Source organism: Scyliorhinus torazame, chromosome 8, assembly GCF_047496885.1.
Source record: "Scyliorhinus torazame isolate Kashiwa2021f chromosome 8, sScyTor2.1, whole genome shotgun sequence".
Classification (NCBI taxonomy): domain Eukaryota; kingdom Metazoa; phylum Chordata; class Chondrichthyes; order Carcharhiniformes; family Scyliorhinidae; genus Scyliorhinus; species Scyliorhinus torazame.
In genome coordinates, this window is record NC_092714.1 from 65,099,338 (window position 1) to 65,121,965 (window position 22,628).

Consider the following 22,628-nt stretch of genomic DNA (forward strand, 5'->3'; position numbering starts at 1 on the left):
CTCCTCAGAGATCGGGCTGCCGTTTGTGAAAGGGTGTCCCGATCTCTAAGTGAGCTTGAGTGCCCCACCCCCACCCACTCCAAAGGACAATGTCAGCCCCTCCTCCCCCACACACATGGGCATTACCCCGCACACCCTCCACCCACACCCCGCATAGGGTTGCTGAGGCCACCCCTTCTCTTTTTAGACCTCCCACCCCACCCTTTCGGGACCCCCTCTTTCAGGAACCTCACCATTCACCCCCCCAAACTGTATGAGACCCCTGCGTACCCACCCTCACCGCCCCACCTTTCATATCCCTCCTCATTCCCCCCTTTCATGAGCATGGTTCCCCCCCCAGGCCCTGACCCTTGGTAGTGTCACCCAGGCACCCTGGCAGTGCCAGGGTGGCAGTAGCAATGTACCAGATGCAATGCCAAGGTGCCCAGCTGGCAGAGGAAGAGCCAGGGTGTCACCCTGTCCTATCCCCGACCAGCCAAGGTCTCCAATGGCCTGGCAGACTCCCCAGGTGCCGCTACGCCTGGTCCACGTTTGTGTGGACCAGTACTAATCGGTGCCCAGTCGTGGCCTCGCTGGCGAAGCCATTGGGTCCTGGGAGCCCATAGAATCTGCATATTTAAATGAGCCTCATGGATCATTTAAATATGCTGATCTGGATCTCACCCACGAGGTCTTGTGAGGTTTGGTTGAATCCCGCAAGAAGTCTGGAGTGTCGCGAATCTTGCAAGGGGTCTCTCCGAGATTCAACTGTCTCGTTGTGCCATCAAGTTGGGTGCGATGAGGCTGGTAAATCACACTCATGGTACGACTCATCATCTCTGGTCAAATCAGAATGTCAATCGTTTACCATCTCTTAATTACACACAAATTAGTTCCATATGAAGCATAGGATACACGTTAGCTACTGTCTCGTCATTAGGTCTTTGATAATTCACCCAAAACAATTTATTATCTGCTACATTATATTATTTATGCACTCTCGCATACAGTACAGGACTGGATATGCATACTGGCAGATTGGTACCCATTAGCTGCCTTGGCTGAAAACTAAGACTAAAGTTCCTCAGTCTGCTGTCCCCGAATAGCTGATACTGACAGACAAAGCAATCTTCCTCTTCATTGTTGGTTACAAAAATCAACTGTGCCATCATTCTGAACTTGCTTGAGGCTAAAAGCTACATAAATCAATGTAGCATGGTAAAGAGAAAGTTCCAACATATTGACATGATACACCTTGCTGCTTATATTGTCAGGATGGTAATATGATCACCTAATTTCCATCACTGTACTTTTCCACAAAAGGTGTCTGGAACTCATTTCACCTCACTGGCAGTAACTCTAGCACTCTGGAGTCTGATCGTATGGGTAGCTTTTTGCACTGCAGTTGTACCAGACTTTCTGTTGGTTCTGCTCCAGATTCCTTAAGCATGTCTGCCAAAGTAATCTGTTCTCTATTAACTTGAGAACATATTCAACGACATGCCTCAGTGGACATGAGCTCTGTGGCAATTTGGATTCCCGGATGCAGAGTTTGCCATTGTCAATTCAGTGGTTTGTGGGATTGCCAGGGGATCAATCATATCTGCCAACAACCTTATAATGGCTCCTTAATTATGGATTTGCATCTAGTTTTCAGTTACTATTCACCCCATTCTCCGGTTCAGGTCATATGTTCTACTACTGCCTCGACCGAGACCTGTGCAGACACAACAATGAGAGATCAAACTCTGGGTTTGGATGGTTCAGCAATTCACTCCTCAAACTTACGAGGGCAAAGACATTTGTTGCGCATCTTGTGTGGCAAAACCATAGACCAACTCATAAAAAGTTATAATTTTGTTTGAAATTAGTTTATCTGCCCCACTGATTTAGATGCTATTATTTCATGACTGTTGAATATTTTCGATTTGAATTTACCATAACTTGACAAATAACCAATTCTTATAGAATTATTTTGTCACGATTTCTGAAACCGTTCCAAACTCGGAGAGAGAATATTGTTTACCTTGCGCAAATACGGTCTCCAACCTCACTGCAGTGACTAGACGTCAAAAGGTACTTCTTTGGACTTGAAAGTCGATAGATAAATGCAAGTGTTTTTTTTTTTAAAACACAAAATTATCATGCAGAATTGTTGGATCCCTTCATTTAGTTCTTAATCCTTCGAAAGGCTTATTTTATTCAGCAATTCCAAAAATATCAAATTGCTACATTTGAGATCAGAATGAAAAATGTTTTTGCTCATAGAACAGATACCTCCATTCAGATCAACAGGCACCACATTGGAGTCAATCCAGGCTTGACATTGATGTGGTGCGATTATTTCTTAAGACTGGAATGTCAGGAGGGTTAGTACGTTACACAGCCAGGGTGACAGCAGGAAAAAAGACAATATTAATCAGTCAACCATGGCACAGTCAAAACCTTCAGTATGAGTGATTAGTCGCAATAGCCTGCATGCTAGGGCTATAGTAGGCTATGAAATTTAACCCATCACTGAGCAACGGCTAATAATTCCTAACCAACAAATTAACTTTGATAAATAATCATCTTTTATTATTGTCACAGGTAGGCTTACATTAACACTGCAATGAAGTTACTGTGAAAAACCCTAGTCGCCACATTGCGGCGCCTTTTCGGGAACACGGAGGGAAAATTCAGAATGTCCAAATTACTCGACAGCACGACTTTCGGGACTTGTGGGAGGAAACCGGAGCACCCGGAGAAAACCCATGCACACACGAGGAGAAGATGCAAACTTCGCACAGACTGTGACCCAAGCCGGGAATCGAACCCGAGACCCCGGTGCTGTGAAGCAACAATGCTAACCACTGTGCTACCGGGAATTTATTCAACATGTGAATGAAACTTACAACTTCCAGTGGAAAGCTTTGTTGAATCCTTGATATGCTGTAAGGACCAAGTAGTTTGGAAATTGTGTTCCACTAGATACCCCCTTTCAAGAGTAATGTCATCGGTTAGAACCCAATTAATTGTGTACTTTCAATCGGGGGCCATTTAGTCCTGCTGGAATTCTAGTGGCCAATAAATAGGGTCATTAATACCTCCAAGAACCAGGCATTCTTTGACCAATGAGTGATTATGTGCATGATTATTGTCTCTTCTTTCGAAATTTTGTGAAGGATTAATGCCAAGAAAGTATCTTCCCCTCACGGGTATTAGTGGGCTGTCAAGAGCCCCTGTAATCCTGGAATCATGCAATGCTGCTCCTTGCTCTGAAGCAATACTGTTTCCACTCATCCTCGTTTGGTGAAGATCTGTCAAATCGTTGTTACGGACAAGGTCGATGTACAAGGCCAGATGCTAATTCAACCAAGTTAAGCATATGATCATGCGAGGTTTCCCCATGAATATCAGACGTGCATTATATTAAAGCGGAGTGAGGACAAATCTCCCTTTGTAACAAATGCAGGAATTGCTGGAAATACAGGTCTTGTCCTTTTCATTTGTGTAGCTGATTGCTGCCATTGGATTTGTTTATACTCGCATTGCTTAATGTGATTTCGTAATCCACCTGCCGTAACATTTAGAATGTCAGAAAGTACTGGTATGGGTTCATAGAACATAGCCATAAAGCCCTTGACTTCGCACATGAGATTCAGGGATTTTAACAGGATGCATTTATTTAGCAGCACTAATGTATGCAAACATCACAAAGACATTAAACTGAGGAATCAGGAATAAATAAAATGTTGAACCAAAAGATAGCCAGTTTGGAAGGGGCGGTCAAAAGCTTAGTCAAAGAAGTGAATTTCACTCCAAGCCTCAAATAGCATTCCTCTTCAGGGGACTCTGGAACTCTCTTCCTCAAAAGGCAGTGGAAGCAGAGTCTTTGAATATTTTTTAAGGCAGAGCTAGATAGATTCTTGATTAACAAGGGGGTGAAACGTTATTGGGGGTAGGCAGGAATGTGGGATCGATGCTACCACCTGATCAGCCATGATCTCATTGAATGGTACAGCAGGCTCGAGGGGCAGAGTGGTCTACTCCTGATCCAAATTTGCATGTACGTACGTTCGCAATAGACTGCAATGTGACATCTGGTGCATTGATATGCCACTGCCACATAAATCCTGTCCCATAAGTCACACTACTCAGTCACAGATTTATCCTCATCACTGCCTGATCAAAAAACGCCTCTGATCTACATGGGGCACACAATCACCCCTCAACTGAGAACGGGCAGCAGGAATGGGTAGATGAGCAAGGTAAAACAACAGGTAGGGGGGTTGATAACCTGGGTCTAGATGCAAGCATAGAAAGAGCAACATTGTAGAATTTTCAGCTAAGAAAAGTTCCTTTTTGTACATGGAAAGCGGGATTTTCCTCTTTCAGTGATGTCACACGGCAGAATATATTGGGTGGGAACTCATTAAATTTTTTGTCTGATTTACACTTTCTACAAAAACCAATGATATTTATTGATTTTTAATTTCACCATCTGCCTTGGTAGGATTTGAACCCTGGTCTCAAAATCTTGGTCACTAGGCCAGTGACAATACCACCATGCCACTGCCTCCCCCCAAAAAACATATAAACTCTTGTCAAATTAAGTGATAATGAGAGTAGAGTCTAACCTCGTTCTCTCCATTGTTACCACTATATATGGATATAAAGAGCACCGGCATTCAACAGATGTCCAGAACACCCAAGGACTGGACAACAACCCCAACACAAAGGAGGCGGGATAGCTGAAGGATTGCAGTACAACAAATTATGAACCTACACTACATCAGGATCATTTTGACTCTATTTTAAATGAGGCTGGCTGCACCATTAAGCTGCTCCAAATAATAGACATATGCAGTAACTCAGTCCTACTGCCACCCCCAACAACACAATGATAAGCACGCAAGATGCAGACAGATATCCTGCTCGAAATTTGACTGATCCTGGGAATTTTACTGGAATCAGCTGTGTGCCAAATCTCGACGAAGCGAAAATGCAGTTTTCGGTGTACGGTTTTTGTACACTCCCAACATTCAGTCCACAGGCTGGATTCTCTGTCGCAAACCGCCGGTAGCGGAATTCCCAATATGGCAGAGAATCCAGTGGCAGGGGAAAAAACGGGATCAGCGCCCATCCGAAGCTCCAGCCACCACCCCCCCCCCCCCCCCACCCCCACCCCCCGTTGGTGTTGGTATCAAGTGCTTTCTGTTAGTTTCACAGCTGACCACTTCAAAGTCACTCATCCATGTGAAGGGAGATGAATGGAAACCACTTAACTCCGTTTGAAGTGATGCAGGAGCTGTCAACTTAAGCTTGATATTTATATTCACTGCAGTTAGTTTCACCTCAAAGTTACTCAATTGTGAACGGAGATGAATGGAACCATGCTAATATTAGGGCAAAATTAATGACTGAACTGACTTGCAGATAAAAGATCTGAGTGGGTTTAAACCCAGCTGACTGGTTTTCTCTTTCCAGGAATTGTCAGGAGCTGTTTTCTGCGCTTGAGCCAGCAGGTGTATTGCCCAGGGGAGTGTTAACGTGGCATTTCTTTCAACTGCCCCTGTCTGAATTGTTCTCTAGCTTCCAGACAGATTTCTCTTCTTTTGGGGGGGGGGGGGGGGGGGGTCGTGACAGGGGGCTCTCTTCTGGGGGGCGCAGGTACCTGACAGGGGACTCTCTTCTGGGGGGCATTCCTGACAAGGGTCTCTCTTCTTGGGGGGGGGGGGGGGATTCGTTACAGGGGTCTCTACTCTAGGGAAAGGGGGGATCCCTGATGGGTGTCTTTCTTCTGAGGGTTCCTGACAGGGATGGAGGGGGGAAGGGGGTGTTCCTGACAGGGATCTCTCTTATGGGTGGGGGGGGGGGTTCCTGACAGGGATCTCTCTTATGGGTGGGGGGGGGGTTCCTGACAGTGGCCTCTCTTCTGGGGGTCTCTCTTCTTGGGGGGGGGGGGGGCTTCCTGACAAGAGGCTCTCATCTGGAGGTCTCTTTATTTAGGGGTCTCTGTGGAGGGGGGTGTCAGGTCAGTCACATACTGAGGGGGAGGGGAGGGTGACACAAAAAATCCCGGGGTTGGAGGGCGGGCCTGAATTGCACTGCGGGGAGGGCTCAGCCGCGGGACCTCGCTATCTGGCCACCCGCTCAAAATGGCTGCTCCATTGTGGGATTTGCGTGGCTAAGGATTGGGAACTGCTTCCTGATTTGCATTCCCAGCATGAGAGCAAATCAGGTGCAATTCAGCTCCAGCGGGAGAATACAGTATCCCGAATGAAGAATCCTGCCCCACAACTTTGTTTCCTGCAGCAAATGGCAGCTTCTATTCTTTTTACACAAACAGATACATATTGGAAATCAGAGCAATATGGCATACGGTCCAAAAATAAAACGGTACATAGCTGGAAGTTGTGAATTACCAATCAGTACAATTTTTAAACAACCAGTTAAACAACCTGTTGGTTGCAATATTTGAATCAGCTCAGAGAAAGGGGAAAGAGAAACGTCTCTCAAAAAAAGGATTGCTAGCCCACTACACTGAAGAATGCCATTTGTACATTACTCACCGTATTGTTCCACCTTCTCACCTGAAGGGGAAGTTATCTAAAAGCAGAAAACAGAAAATGCATAAACAGCAACCATTCCTTCGTTCTGTTCACAAGTAAAATTTTTTTAATACAAAAAACAAAAGTTCATCTCAGCAGCTGATATGCAAAACATTTATTACTTTGAACTTTGAGCTGTCGGTGAAGCAAATATGATCTAATGTCTCGAACACTAATTTTATTTGAAAATATCACCGACTTCAGTGGGCTTATACATCTTGCACCAACACCATCTTTATCTTGATGAATGCAGGAAGAATAGGGAATGGAGAGAGAAAAGGTATGAGCAGAAGTTTGGAGTGACCAAAATTACAACTAAAAAGAGATGGTATTGAGGAAAAGAATGATACAACTTATATATTTCACATAAAAACATACCAAGGAACTTCACAAGGGAATTATAAAACAAAGTGCCGGATTTTTCAGTCCCCTCGCAGTCTGTTTTTCGGCGTCATGCCGTGTACTGGTGGTGGGATTCTCTCTTCCCGCCGCTTGTCAATGGGGTTTCTCATTAAAGACACTTGACGCCACTGGGAAACACGCTGACAGCGGGAAAAGAGAATCCCAACAGTCAGAGAATTCCAACCAAAGTATGACTCAATCTATGAGAACATAAGAACTAGGAACAGGGGTATGTCATCTGGCCCCTCGAGCCTGCTCCGCCATTGAATGAGATCATGGCTGATCTTTGTGGACTCAGTTCCACTCTCCGGCCCGTACACCATATCCCCGAATCCCTTTATTCTTTAGAAAGGCATCTATCTTTTTCTTAAAAACGTTTAAAGAAGGAGCCTCAACTGCTTCACTGGGCAAGGAATTCCAGAGATTCACAACCCTTTGGGTGAAGAAGTTCCTCCTACACTCCGTCCTTAATCTACCTCCCCTTATTTTGAGGCTATGCCCCCTAGTGCTGCTTTCCCCGACCAGTGGAAACAACCTGCCCGCATCTATCCTATCTATTCCCTTCATAATTTTATATGTCTCAATAAGATCCCCCCACATCCTTCTAAACTCCAATGGGTACAGTCCCAGTCTACTCAACCTCTTGTCATAATCTAATCCCCTCAACTCTGGGATCAACCTAGTGAATCTCCTCTGCACTCCCTCCAGTGCCAACATGTCCTTTCTCAGTAAGGAGACCAAAACTGAACACAATACTCCAGATGCGGCCTCACCAACACCCTATACAATTGCAGCATAACCTCACTAGTCTTGAACTCCATCCCTCTAGCAATGAAAGACAAAACTCGATTAGCCTTCTTAATCACCTGTTGCACCTGCACACCAACTTTTTGCGACTCGTGCACCAGCACACCCAGGTCCCTCTGCACAGCAGCATGTTTTAACATCTTACCGTTTAAATAATAATCCATTCTACTGTTATTCCTCCCAAAATGAATAGCCTCACACTTGGCAACATTGAATTCCACCTGCCAGACCCTAGCCCATTCACCTAACCTATCCAAATCCTTCTGCAGACTTCCGGTATCCTCTGCCCTTTTTGCTTTACCACTCATCTTAGTGTCGTCTGCAAACTTTGACACATTGCACTTGGTCCCCAACTCTAAATCGTCTATGTGAATTGTGAACAACTGCGGGCCCAACACTGATCCTTGAGGGACCCCACTAGTTACAGGTTGCCAACCAGAGGAACACCCATTTATCCCCACTCTCTGCTTTCTGTTAGTTAACCAATCCTCTACCCATGCTACCACTTTACCCTCAATGCCATGCATCTTTAGTTTATGCAGCAACCTTTTGTGTGGCACCTTGTCAAAGGCTTTCTGGAAATCCAGAGATACCACATCCATTGGCTCCCCGTTATCTACTGCACTGGTAACGTCCTCAAAAAAATTCTACCAAATTAGTCAGACATGACCTATGTAAGGACATGTTTCAGATGACCAAAAGCGTTAGGTTTCATGGAATGTCTTAAAGGAGGAAAACAAGGTAGAGAGGGATAGGAAGGGTACCGCAGAGCAAGAGGCCTCAGCAACTAAAAATACGGCCACCAATGGTGCAACGATTAACATTGGAGGTGCTCTAGAAGCCAGAATTGGAAGAGGGCAGATATCTTGAGAGTTGTGGAGCTGGAGCAGATCACAGAGATAGGGAGAGGCATGGAATCAAGACATTGAGTGTCTGGGATCGAATGCAAACACAGGGGTGATAGGGAAAGGGGATTTGGTGTAGGCTATGACACAGGTAGCCTAGGCTGACCTCAATTTTACAGAGGGTAGAATGTGGGCGGCCAGCCAGGAATGCATTGGTAAAGTCAAGTTTAGAGTACCTCTAAAAGTTTACCTCTATTGAGGATTTCAATAGCAGAAGAGCAAAGTCAGGGACAATGTCCCGTGATGGTAGCGAGGTGGAAATAGATGGGATTAGTGATACAGAAATATGGAGGTTGGGAGCTCATCTCATCAAAAGTAACACCAAAGTCGCAAACACACGGACTTAATCACAGACTGTTGCCAAGAAACCCCAAGAAATGGGACCAAAAACAATGGCTTCAGTCTTCTTCATATTTAATGGGAGGACATTTCTGGATGTCAGGTCAGCAGTCTTATAATTTAGCAGCAGTGGATGAGTTGAAAGAGTTGGTGGTGAGGTAGAACTTGGTGCCATCAGTGTACATATGAAAACTAATGCTGTATCTTCAGATGGTGTCAGAAAGGGGCAGGATTTAGATGGAAAATAGGGGCTAAGGATAGATCTTTGGAGGGAGATAACGATGTGGGAGCAGAAAGAGAAGCCATTGCAAGTGGTTCTCCAACTATGATTAGGTATACAAGAATGGAACTAGGTGAAAGCAGTCCCACCCAGCTGAAAGACAATGGAGTGGTGTTGGAAGGAGGAGGATGATGCAGTTAACCATGTCAAAGGTTGAAGACATGGCAAGAAAGATGAGGAGAGAAAGTTTATTTTGTCGAAGTAACATTGGATGTCATTTGTGACTTTGAACAAAGCAGTTTTGATTAAGTGGAAGGGGAAGAAACTTGATGGGAGCGATTCAATCATGGAACTCTCGTAGAGATGCAAATAGCTTTGGGAAGCAACAACCTATACAATGACTTTGGAGAGAAAAGGCAGGTTGAAGGCAGGATGCTAGTTTGCAAGGATGGAAGGGCCAAGTGTTGGGAGGGGTGATAACTTAAGATTTATAGGACAGGGACAACGCTTGAAGAAAGAAAGCCATTTACAATATAGTCAAATATAGAGGTCAAGATGAGCAGTTGGGTATCAGTTTAGTGTGAAGTTGGTCACGAGAGCAGGAGGTGGATCTCATGGAGAAGATAAGCTCAAAAAGGGCATGAAGGGAAAGAATCCAGAGAACCATGCAAGTTCAGGGCAAGGGAAAGTATCACATGTTTGGTCAGTTCAGCCAATGGGAGGGCACAGCAGCTTCTGCTGAGCAGATGGTCCCAATCATAATGACAAAGACGTTCATGAGCTTCTTGTATATATTATTGGAGGTGAGGGTGAAGAGGTTAATGAAGATGGTTTGCAGAAGAGGAAAGAAGCCAGGGATTATTTTTTATATTTCAGGATGATCTTGGAATTGTGAGCAATTTTAGCAGGCAAGAGAAGAACCTCACAGAACTTAGATGGTCCAGCCAGAATTGATAGTGGATGACTCAACCAGTCTTCCACCATATCTGTTCAAGTTTGCACCCCTTGGACTTCAGGGAATGGAGATAAGGATTTTGATTCTCCATTCCCTCATGCCGGCAGGATTATTTGTTCCCGCTGCAGTGAATGGAGGCTGGGCTGTGCGCTAAATTCTCCAGCCTCACTGGCAGCGTTAGAGAGGGGGACTCACAACGGAGAATCCCACCCAAGGGCTGGACATGGGGAAATGGCCAGAGTGAGAGAGAAAAAGAGTAATGGTTTGAATGGGAACAATGGCATCGAAGGTAGAGACAAGGGAGCTGTTGAGGGCACAGTTAAAAAGGAAAGTTGCATACACAACAGGTTGGGGGTAGGTTGAACAGTGAGCACAACATAGAAAATAAACCAGATTGCACTGGAGCCCTTGGTGGTATTTGTAAATAAGGACTTTGAAATCATTCTGCTGGGAAATTAGAGAACTGTGGAGGTTGGTAAAAACAGGCACTCACAACCAAAACGTGGAAAAACACTCAGGTCTATAGGTGGAACTCAAAAGGTTGGTCAGGTGAGCATCAAAACGGGACTGTAGAACCCACGGTGAGATGTGATGATGAGAGCTATTAATGGCGATGGAGATAGGCAACAGAATCAGAAATGGGTGGTATTGATGATGGATTATGCACATTGCATTCAGCCTGAACAAGCAGCTGAGAGCAGCGACTGGAAAATTTTCGAGCAGTTGCCTTAAGCATTTCCAATGCCTCATGAGTAACCTGGCTTTAGAATATCACTGACTTCAACAAGGAAATGAAGGTTCAGGATCAGGTGAGAAATGTAATGTCGACCGAATTGCTTTTGGTATTAATCCCACCCAGATCCATTCACTGGGCCTCATCTCCCACCTGACTGATAGACAACGCGATGACTGGCTTGGCTTTTGCCACTCCTGAAACCCCACTGATTGCCTGTGTTGTAAATGAAACATGTCTAAGCCATGAGGAACTATCACTACTGCCACAAAAAAAATGTTTTTTTCTGACAGACATGTAATTTAGCAATTTCGCACTGGTCTCAACAGAATATATCGACAAATCTGCTATTTTACTTTGTATTTCATGAGCAGAGTTCTAAAATTATCAACATGGTTTGTAAATCTTTTTCACTCACTTCCAGTAAAGATTTTGGGCGAGATTTACTGGCTGTTCACACTGGCGCATGGGTTTCACGGCGCCGAAGGGTGCAGTCACCGGGAAATCCCATTGACAATGTTGGGGTTGGTTGATCCCATTGGCGGGCCGGCTCGGCCGCCGAAAAACACGCGGCAGGGTGGTCGGTAATTGTACAGAACAACAAATTGCACCCGATAAAAAAAACGTTTAATCCAAGATGTGTCCAGTATGGCCTTTATGTTTTCAATTCGTAATGCTGAACAAATTAAAGGCCACAAGAGGAGGACTGCTTGAAGGTGATTTTGCACCTAGTTAACTACCCCCCACCCCCTCCCGCCTGCAGGTCTCCCGCCAGTGCGGGGTGGCTTCAATGGGAAACCCCATTGACCAGCGACGGGAAGAGAGAATCCTGCCGCCAGGGAATGGCGCACCGTCGAGAAACATGTGACTGGGGACCAGAGAATCCCGCCCTATAAATCAAATCTTCTATTATAAGTTCCCAAGTCCATATTTACAACAGAAATTGCTTGCACAAATTTCTCAAGCTCCTTCATTGGAGATGCTATATGGTCAACGCTAGCAAGTGTGTGACAAGTTTACATAAACTATTTCTAATATCAAGGTGGAAGCTGAAATTTATAACCTTATTAATTACTAAAAACAGCAAATGGCCCCAAGTTTCCAAAAGGTACAAAAAATAGGTGGCAATATGAATGGAACAGGATCATTCAAGCTACAGTTATCTAGCAAAGAAATCCTGTTATGGAAAAATAATTCATTTATAAAATGAAACTGCAAGGAAAAAAAATCTTACTACGGTCAAACAAATCACAGTCTCCAAATCACTGCCTAAAAGGTCACAGCTTGAAGAATTCTTCCAGAAAGCTGCTGATACCTGTGCCACTCAAAGAGCTCAATAGATGAAGTGTAAACTTAAACACATGGAATGGAAAGTTAATCATCAATTGTGCCTTTGTGCTGCTCAAGGCCCAACAACCATCTGAAAAGCTGTGGGCAAAAAGAATGACAACACTGAAGAGAGCGACTCTAGCACAGTCACACAATAAAGTGAACCAAAACACCCCACAATCTGCCATGTTGCAAGAACCGGTACCATACCACCATACCCTAAACCCGGTGAGCAGCTTCCAATGAACAAACACAAAATTATAACAGATTTGGGCACATTGCGGCCTTCCCACAACCAAAATGAAGCAAATTCACTTCCCTCCTCGCATGCTAAAACAAAGATCCATACACATTCTAGCCCCTCACATTCCAGTACCACACCCTCACCCTGAACTGATAACCAACTCTCCTCAACACCAAGATGGTATTGATACATACTTCAGTGCAGCTTCACCCATGTGGCGCTCTCACCCTCCAACTGAGAAGATAACTGACCTGGCCCAGTGTCATCCATCCCTTCCTCATGTCTTACCTGCTCTCGTCCACTTCCTGCACTGCACCTCCCCTCCACTATCCCTCTCCCCAGCTTGCCCTGTTTCTTTGAAGAAATAGGCTGTATCCTATTACTGCGCATTCCATCATTGTCTTCTGTTGCTCCCTCTCCTGATCTTCATCATCCAGACACATTGACATGTCTCCCTTAATATAGCAAAATGCACCACGGCACATCACAGGTATGTTAACAAAATTTGACACCTCGCCTTATGAAGAGATGACCAAACACTTTGTCAAAGAAATAGGTTTCAGGAGGCGTCTCAAGAAATATTTTAAAGAGAGGACTTTAGGAGGGGAAATCTAGAGTTTAGAAGCCGAGGTAGCTGAAAGCGAGGCCACTGATGGTGGAGTGATTAAAATAAGGGGTGCACCAGAGGTCAAAGTTGGAGGAGCACAGACGTCTCCTTCTAACTTTTGTTTGCTGTGTGCAGCTGGCTTGTTGCTGGTGTGCCAAATTCCCGGTTGCTGTGCAGGGAACATGACTTGTATGGTTGGAGGAGGTAACCGTGATAAAGAATAAGACCACGAAGAGTTCTGAAAACAAAAATGAGAATTTTAAAATTGGAAGATTATTGGTTCTCAGTGGGCCCAGGGTGATGGAAGATTGGGAGTTTGATAGTTAGGATATGGGCTGCAGTTGAGCTGAGACAGGGGTGGAGCCTGCCAATGTCGCAAAGGGAGTCTTGGCGATGGAACTAATGTGGTCAGAAGGCTATCTTGGGATCAAATATGGCACCAAGGTTGTGAACAGTTTAGTACTGCCTCAGACAGCTGCCAGGGGGAGGATATAGTAAGTGATGAGGGAACGGTGCTAGTGGCAGGGACCAATCACAATGGCTGCATGCGTCAAATTATACAGTTGGAGTGAACTTCTTGATCATCCAATACTGAATGCCATACAAACATTCTGATATTTTTGGATATGACCTAATCTGCTGTTTGAGGTTGGTGTGAAAATTCCCACAGCAATATTTCACATAAGAGCCATGGGGGTTATCCCCAATACCTGATCAATATTCAGCCCTTAATCAATGTCACTAAGATCAAGCGTCAGCTCGAGCACAAGATCAGGTGCAAGGCTTTTACTTGTCAACTTGGATCTTAAATGTGTCTCGCTTGTAGAGACTACGGGCTGGAATCTCCGAGCCTCCGTGCCAAAATCGCGTTCGGTGTAGGGGGGGGGGAGAATGGTTGTCAACCCGGAAATTCGGACCACCGCCGCTCCCGCGATTCCCCAGTCACCCGGAGAATCGCTCGCGAATCGCGCATGCACGAACTACACGGCACGGGTAGGGGGCCATTGACAGAGGCCCTCCCCCCCGCGAGATTCTCTGCTCGCAACTGGCCGAGTTCCCAATGGCCAATGGTGTGGTTCTAACAACCTATCGGCCGTCGGGAGCGGCGGCTGACTCAGTCCACGGTTGTCCTGGTGGGGGGGGGGGGGGGGGGGCGATGGGATTGTTCACCGGAGGGGGGGGGGGGGCTCATAGACAGCCAGGGAAGCAAATCGGGAGGCACGCGCGATCTCGGGGTAGCCTACATTTTTGGAGCCACTCCGCGGTCCGAGTCCGCCACGTCGCACGGGCTGGCTGCCGCCATGCGCAGGCGTGGACTCCTGACCGGAAGTGTCCGGGGCCCAGCCAAACCCCTGCAGATAGGAGAATCACTCAGGACTTTCTTAAGCAAAGTCCAGAGTGAAACACTAGGACGTAGCCCCATTATTGGAGAATCCAGCCCCATGTAGTTGATTCAATTAGGATATGAATTGTTTTTGGAGCAAGCAAGGAGGCGGATTAAGGGTTTACCCTGTCCACTCTGTGAATTGGCTTTGTACCTCTGAGAACAGAATAAAAAGGTAAAAAATAGATTGTCTGGCCATTAACACATTGCTGCTTTAAAGAGCTTGCTGCACACAATTTGACAGCCATATTTATTGCAACAGTGGCTGCATTTCAAAAGTCTTTTGGTGATCATCAAACACTGTTGGACATGCTAACATTGTGAAATGTGCTATATGAATGCAAGTCTTTCTTTCTTCATCAATTTAGAGACAGTGCGTTGGGTTGAGAGGGTTTTGGGGCAAGGTAAAACTGCATATCATTAGTGTACGTGTGGGACCCAATGTGTTTTTGGATGGGTTTTGCACCATACCTTCCCTTATCCCAAACTTCTCAGCCCAGGTTCAGGTTCGATAATGCCAATATTTCCAAACTTTCTTCGCCTGTGTGCTAGGTTTCCTCGTCAGTTCCTATGTGAAACACCAGGGGAGATTAAGGAATGAAAATATAAAACTAAGGGCAGAAAATATAATTTGAAAGGGTGACTACTTCAATCTGGATGCCCATGCCCTATTCTTCCTGTTGCATCTCAATTCACCTTCACTCCATGTATAATGCTCTAGGAGATAAATGAGTATATTTTTGATATTCCGAAAAAAGTTAAACTTGGAAAAGCAATTGCCAATTAATTCTGGAATATGTTATGCGTTACAAGGTGACTTGCCCTGTATTCCATTTATGCCCTTACAACCGACTGACAACAGAACAATTGGGACATTTAAAAAATCTTTTCCATCCCTCAGACAGGTTCTCACTTGTCTGAAAGCTAAGCAGCCCCCGACAGAGCTGGATGCTGGAAGCATGCACATGCTATTGTAACTCTCAAATGCACCATTTCTGGGCTTCAGGAAACTCCTCATATTCAATAAATGTTATTCAACCGATTGCAAGGAGGCACTTACATGACTTTTGAAAATGTACTACATGGCAGAACCACAGTTTAGTAAATTTATGGGAGGAAAATCCTGGTAAATGGTGAGCAGTGGCATTGTCAGGAACCACATTAAGTTACATGCCATAATTTTTTTGTCCTTCACAAACAAGCTGTTGGTTTGAGTAATGCTCGTGTGGCAAAAGGATCTGTTCATTAAATTTGCGGTTCATGGTCAAGACAGGCAAGATTGATGCTTTCCTCCAAATTTCCCACTGAGAAGGGCGGAGCAAGCACAGAGACCTCTTGTAAGAGCTGGAGTGTTTGGGGGAACTACACACCATGGGGTTCTATCATAGAAAGCATTAACACTTAAACTGCCTGCTTGGACTTGACCCAAGGAGCACTGGAAGATCTTTTTAGATTTCATCTGATAAAAAATTCCCTTCATAAAACACCTGTACAGTGTAACGCTCTCTAAATGAGGAGATATACTGAAGAAACAGGCAATTCAAGAAGTTCCAAATGGCAATCAAGGATTGGCTGAGATAAACAGTTTTCAGATAAAGGCTTTCCCGTGTCCAGCCTATACCTCATCAGATAAGTGACAATAAGAAGTTGAATACACATATTTCTCCATATTCAGTACAGAAAAGCATAAACTGTGTGGGGGGAAAAAAGGCAGAAAAGATATTGCACGCAAAATATCCATTAACTATTTAAAGACGCCATCAAAATAATGGGAATCAATATGAATTTTTTCTATTTATTTTTCTTTGGTGACCCAGGGTAGTTATGTCAAATTATCTACATTATTTTATGGAGATAAATTATTCAATAAAAATGGATTTGAAAATAGAATGAGCAAGGTACCTCATTAAGTATTAATGGCCAACCCTTCAACAATTCTTATTAGCAAAGTTTTAACAAGCTTTAAATTGGTCCATTTCTATAATCTTTATATGGGGACACATAAAAACAGGCAAACGGGATTAGGAGTGGAACAGTACACAGTGGGTCTATACAAATTTACTTCAGACCAAACTTCAATATGATTTCAGACACCTCCACGGTCTGGATTTTTGTATTGATGGCAGAATTTTTTTTTAATAAAAGGAAAGGTGAACTTTCGGTTAATTTTGTGCCTATTCAATCTATCCCGGAGGTTTGGTTCAATGGAATTTTAAAACTAGCATCTAAACATGAATGACATTGTTTAAAAAAAAGTTACAAACTTTTCTTCAGTGTCTTGCTGCTGTTCTCCTCGACAGCGAGGAAGTTGCGGCTTTCTGAGTCACTTGAATTCTGTGGCTGACTGTGCTACAATTCCAGGATCAGCTAAATAAAAGGATTGCTTTGCTGATTGAGGCAGTTTTCACTCTGAGATAGCAGTGCAAATGGGAACTATATCGAAACCACCGCAATGAAAACAAGGTGGAATGCTAGTTAAGAACATTATTCCAGACTCTTATCTTCAGTGAATGGAAGCCACATGCTCCAGAGCTAATATCATTGGGACATTTACCTAATGGGCCTTCTGTACCAGAACTGTTCATTGTTTATGCAAGCAACCCTTTCTACAAAGAAAGGTCTTCATAGGACAATTTTGGTGGCTTGCACATTAATATCAGTGGACCTGCAGTGCTCAAATATCCATACAAAAACTGACATATAAATTTATAATTATGTACACTGTCATACAAATTATTGGGGCAAGTAGCTGACAAAGGAAGCATTTTACTTTTTAATCTTTTACTATTCTTCCCAAATGACAGACCAGCCCAAGCTTTTGTCCATTACGAGCTGACGGAGAGTTGGAAAGGAGAACTTTCCCTCCAATCTCATTCCTTTCCTGCAGAGATTGCCTTGTTACCCGATGGAGGCAAAGATCGGATAAAGAAGTTGCTGTATAAGGAATTGTAGGGGTAAATCGGAGTTCAATTATCTGGTGGCTCTTCAAAGTTGCAGACTTCCAATAAATTATTTTAAGGATATCATAGACAGTCATGTTTCTGAGCCACAAGAAGCCTTGAAGTGGCACACGCCATGGGAGGGGCAGTAAATTCCTGGCCAAAGTTTTAAACTCTGATTCCTACATTGCAACAACGCTTGCACTTGAAAAGTACTACACTGCTGAAAAATCATTCGGAAATGCCTTGAGGTGAAAGGCACTTTACAGACACATTCTTTCACACTTCCAATGTTAATTGAAAATCTATCCAGTAAATCAGACTAAAAGCATTTTCTATAAGCTGCAGACATCTTCAGCAGACACTGGTATCAATATAGAATCATAGAATTTACAGTGCATAAGGAGGCCATTCGGCCCATTGAGTCTGCACCGGCCTTGGAAGGAGCACCCTACCCAAGCCCATACCTCCACCCTATCCCCGTAATCCAGTAACCCCATCCAACCTTTTTTTTTGGACACCAAGGGCAATTTAGCATGGCCAATCCACCTAACCTGCACATCTTTGGACTGTGGGAGGAAACCAGAGCACCCGTAGGAAACCCATGCAGTCACGGGGTGAACGTGCAGACTCCGCACAGACAGTGACCCAAGCTGGGAATCGAACCTGGAACCCTTGAGCTGTGAAGCAACTGTGCTAACTACTGTGCTACCGTGCTGCCCAACAACAACATCTTCCAACAACTAATCAAATTAACTTTCCATGACTGCACTTTTCCTTTGACTTTGCCCCATCAAATCGTCATTTAATATCTTCCGTGTTCCGAAATTACATATGTAGATTTCCCCGAATTCTGATGAAAGGGTAGAGACGTGAAATGTTATCTCTGTATCTCCCTCCACAGATGCTCCCAGCCCTGTTGTGTATTTCCAACATTTTCCAAATTTAATATAACTACCCATGCTGGAACTGAATCCTAGGGCGTCATTCTCCGACCCCCCCGCCGGGTCGGAGAATCGCCGGGGGCTGGCGTGAATCCCGCACCCGCCGGTTGCCGAAGTCTCCGGCACCGGAGATTCGGCGGGGGCGGGAATCGCGCCGCGCCGGTTGGCCGCTCGATTCTCCGGCCCGGATGGGCCGAAGTCCCGCCGATAAATTGCCTGTCCCGCCGGCGTGGATTAAACCACCTTTTGAACAGCAGGACAAGGTGGCGTGGGCGGGCTCCGGGGTCCTGGGGGAGGGGGGGCCGCGGGGCGATCTGGCCCCGGGGGGTGCCCCCACGGTGGCATGGCCCGCGATCGGGGCCCACCGATCCGCGGGTGGGCCTGTGCTGTGGGGGCACTCTTTCCCTTCCGCCTCCACCACGTTCTCCACCATGGCGGAGGCGGAAGAGACTCCCTCCACTGCGCATGCGTGGGAAACTGTCAGCGGCCGCTGACGCTCCCGCGCATGCGCCGCCCGGGGATGTCATTTCCGCACCAGCTGGCGGGGCAACAAAGGCCGTTTCTGCCAGCTGGCGGGGCGGAAATTCCTCCGGCGCCGGCCTAGCCCCTCAATGTTGGGGCTCGGCCCCCAAAGATGCGGAGCATTCCGCACCTTTGGGGCGGCGCGATGCCCGTCTGATTGGCGCCGCTTTGGGCGCCAGTCGGCGGACATCGCGCCGTTTCGGGAGAATTTTGCCCCGGGTTTCAGAGGGGAAAGCCCTTCATTAACAACAGGAATATTTTCTTTCTTCTACTTATTCTAAATGTAAATCCAGTTCTTCGTGATAAATATGTGCTTCTTTTTCAGTATGTTACCAGCATTTTCTTTAAATGTCTAAATATTCTTCTAAGGAGAATTTTCACTGTAAATGAGGTGGTGATAAAAATAATTTAGCTCGGCACTGAACCTACAATTTTTGCGTAAATAAAACTGAACTTGTATTCAGGGCATCTTGTCACACTGGAGTGGAGGAACGTCATTCCAATTCAATCCAGAGATATGCTGGCTCTTAATTCTGTACCACGTTGCAAAGCGAAAATTGCTTTGCAACAAAGTAACCGTATTATTTTACTATATTAAGAGCTCAGTTAAATAAGTCATCCATTACATGCTGTACTGTTCTATGTTCTAAAACTGTTCCTCAAATCAAACTTGAAGTCTTTTGACCTTATAAATCTTTTCAAATTTTAACAAGAAATTGTGGTATCCAAGTGATGCTAGTGGCCTAGGTTCTAAATAACTCCACAAATGCTAATTTTTGACCACCCCTCCCCCACCTAACCTTTTGAACGGCGGGACAAGGCGGCGTGGGCGGGCTCCGGGGTCCTGGGGGGGGCGCGGGGCGATCTGGCCCCGGGGGGTGCCCCCCTTCCAAAAACCTTTCCATATGATTCTCTGCAACCCGCCGCCCCACTCCCACCCGCTCTTAGAGCTTTAATTAGTCTTTAGGGGGCAGCATTTCCCCTTTGGGCTTAACCAGAAATCCCAGGCACAAATTGCTCCTGTTTTGCAAGTGTTCTTTTAATAGTTTTTGCTTAAACTAATTTGCCATCCACTTAACTTCAAAATATCCCAAAGTGCTTAGCATAAAGAGGAAAAGGAAGTATAGGCAGAAACAGTTAATCCGGGGTTTGAAAAGGCTTTTAAAGACAGGAGAAGGAGCTTCATTTAAGGTTGTGCTGCCTATGAAGGACAAAGTTGTAGACAGAAGGATGCAAATGTGCAAATCTTGGTTGATGAAGTTGCAGTGGTAGGTTGGTGCGAGGCTCTGAAGGAATTTGAAGGCGGGGACAAGAACTTCAAATTCAATGTGTTGGGGGAAAAGTGGCAGCCAATCTGCACATAAAATCCCAGGAAGCAATGAGAAAAACGATCAGTCAATCTAGTTTGGACATATTTCCATCACATGATGCTTTATTTTGAATTCACATTTTCAACATGAAGGGTGCGATTTTACTAAATTAGAACAAAGTCTCACAACGAGCGTGTTTCGTCACATGTTTCCCGGCGCTCGCAGTGCAGAGAAACATAACACTATAAAACGCCACTTGTGTTAGACAGGGGGCCTTAGCGAAGGCCGCAGATACCCCCGTTTTGTTCACTGTGGAACTCCGCTCGCCGGAAATCCTCAGTGTAGCGAGAGATCAGAATGCCATTTTTAAATGGCGCCCTGATCTCCGAAGCCCCTGACGCAACCCCCAAACCTCCCCCACCCCCCCCCCCCCGCCCCAACGCACTATAGGAGAAAAGTCAGGAATATTGGAATTTGCTCTTGCGAATTTCAGAACTGAACTTGACTTTTAGGGTTCGTTTAAATAATTTGACCTGTCCATAAAGAGGAACAACACCTGGCGGTTAAATATTAATTTTACATCTACACAGAGCCTTGCATTCAAATACAACATTGACATCATGGTAATCAACCCAAACAAAAACCTTACACCGATCCAAATGTGGCAAAGAGATTTTACTATGTGTAAAGTTTTCAATTAATCGGCACCCATAGCCAGAGATTTGATTCATACTTTAGATTAGAACAAGAGTCACAAATTGGAGTTTGTCATTCTCGTTGATAATGAAGTGCTGCTGTGTGTTTGCTTGGCAACAATCCAGGAACCCTGCTGCCAACAAGAACAACTTTCCCCCAAAACCGTTGCAAACCAACTCCTAATGAGGTTTAAGAGCCCCATGGTTAAGTTTCTGTAATAAATCGTGAATAACACCATCATTACCTGCAATTTCTCTTATTTCTGACAATGGCTTAAAACTCTGCATTGTGCACTGAAGAAACCTCCAATTACATTACGACAAGCAGACTGATTCACAATTAGCAATGTTGCTTTTTTAAATGAAATCATTCATTTTTATAAATACCTAGGGACCTGTGATTTGAGTTAGCACTCCATTAATTTCTGGAGTCACATGCCTCATCTGGCACAGCCACTGGAATGCATTAACCTTCAGGGGAATACAGGGCGACATTTGTAAACCCTAAATAACAAAACCAAACCAAGCTTTGAAACTTCCAATTTGTTGCAAGGAGAAATGCTGAAGGACAGGGTTGGTGGATCAATAACTGTAGATTACTCAACAAGTGTTGGAATCACACAGAATCATTAGCATCTGAAATCGTAAGATTAGTTGGGTAGTTTGGTGGGAGATCCTTCATGTGATGAAGAGTTCCAGCCAAAACATTTACCTGCCGTCCTGTTTCAGACACAGATGCTGTATATCGCTAGTACTTGCGGTCAGTTATGCTTTTTCTTATCTCTACTCTTTGTGAACAAAGTTGGCTTAGAACAATGCTTCTGTTCATCTATATTTGCCAAGTGTGGAAAAACACTACAGGTAAACTGTGTAGGGCCATACCACGAGACTAAATGCTTTAGCGTCAGAGACACACCGATCGCTGTAATAGAGGGAAGCAAAGGAAAGCAGGAGCATTAAGCATACATTACAAAAATCAAAGGGTGATAAAGGTACATTGGAATGCTGCCTACAATAAATCACATAAAACATCTGGTGCTGTCTCATGCTTTTTCATCAAGGCTGCTTATGAGCTGAGATCAACAACTTAACTACTTTGTAATTAGTGCCAGGAGTAAACTTCCTGCTTTAGTAGAAATGGTTACTTCCATCTGTTTAAGATATTCAAAAGATGAACTATTGTTGTTAGTTTATTTGGTGCATTGCTAACAATGTCAGGGAAAACAAAATCACACGTGTGCCAATATACTTCAATGATGTGTGAATATCTCTTGTGAAATATTCTAAACTCACCATTTTAAATTGTTCCCATTAGCAGTAGTCTTCTCACAATCAGTATTTGACCCCAAGGTGTTCTAGACATATTCTAGTGTTATCACTTGCTGACATAACGAGCTTTGGGCAATCAAAGGCACTTCCATATATAAGCTCCCCGGCCTCTCGACAACTGCTGGTAGTGCTAATTCCTGTTTTTGTGGGGTACCAGAAGTGCTGTGAGAATTATCAATCTCTGCTTCGGTTGCTACATCCTCTGCACTGGTTCAAATTGCCAGTATTACGGTGTTGCAGTCGAAGGGCGGCACGATGGCACAGTAGTTAGCACAGTTGCTCCACAGCACCAGGGTCCCAGGTTTGATTCCCAGCTTGGATCACTATCTGTGTGGGTTCTGCACATTCTTCCCGTGTCTGCATGGGTTTCTTCTCACAAGTCCCAAAAGATA

The 22,628-nt window shown here is 44.8% G+C and overlaps 1 protein-coding gene across 4 annotated transcripts in view; it reads right to left on the reverse strand.

Annotated features, from left to right (window-relative positions):
* The window catches only part of wars2 (tryptophanyl tRNA synthetase 2, mitochondrial), a 73,331-nt gene that overhangs the window by 33,011 nt on the left and 17,692 nt on the right, over positions 1–22,628 (reverse strand). The window contains exon 2 of one of the 4 annotated variants that reach the window (XM_072513746.1): positions 6,534–6,570. The exons of the other annotated variants lie outside the window; for them this stretch is intronic. The gene's annotated coding sequence lies outside the window, so the exon portion shown is untranslated. The remainder of the gene's footprint in view (positions 1–6,533; positions 6,571–22,628) is intronic. 4 annotated transcript variants of the gene reach the window in all.